The sequence below is a fragment of the Nomia melanderi genome, unplaced genomic scaffold, assembly GCF_051020985.1.
Source record: "Nomia melanderi isolate GNS246 unplaced genomic scaffold, iyNomMela1 scaffold0741, whole genome shotgun sequence".
Taxonomy (NCBI): domain Eukaryota; kingdom Metazoa; phylum Arthropoda; class Insecta; order Hymenoptera; family Halictidae; genus Nomia; species Nomia melanderi.
In genome coordinates, this window is record NW_027475855.1 from 17,501 (window position 1) to 18,226 (window position 726).

Genomic DNA, 726 nt, shown 5'->3' on the forward strand with positions numbered 1-726 from the left:
CGAATTTTGAAAAATTTTATTCCTGACCGTTGGGACTTGGAAAAATTTCGAGTCAGCCGGTTTGGCCGGTTCGACTTACCGCGAGACGGAGAAAAGTAGATTCGGTCGATCTGTTTTTCGCAGTTTTTGTGAAAAAAAAATTTTGGTCAATTTTTTCAACGTTAAAAACGTGTTCGGGCTGCCTTTTTATCCATGGATTAAGCGCCGAAAAATTTTTAAAACGCATAATAAAAAAGTTTATTCTTGACCGCAGGGACTTAGAAAAATTTCGGGTCGCCGCGTTCGACCTGCTGGCATTACCGCGCGGCCTGGACAGCCCGCTTCGACCGATACATTTTTTTCATTTTCAGAGAAAAAAAAATTTTTGTCAATTTTTTCAACCTTAAAAACGTTAATAAACTGCACTCTTATGCACGGATTAAGCATTGAAAAATTTTTAAAACATGTAATAAAAAAGTTTATTCTTGACCGTTCGGACTTAGAAAAATTTCGAGTACCTCGGATCGCCGGCTGGAATTACCGCACGGCCTGGACAGCCCGCATCGACCGATACATTTTTTCCATTTTCAGTGAAAAAAAAATTTTTGTCAATTTTCTCAACGTTAAAAACGTTAATAAACTGCGTTTTTATGCGTGGATTAAACATTGAAAAAATTTTGAAATATGTGATGAAAAAGTTTACTCTTGACCGTTCGGACTTAGAAAAATTTCGAGTACCTCGGATCG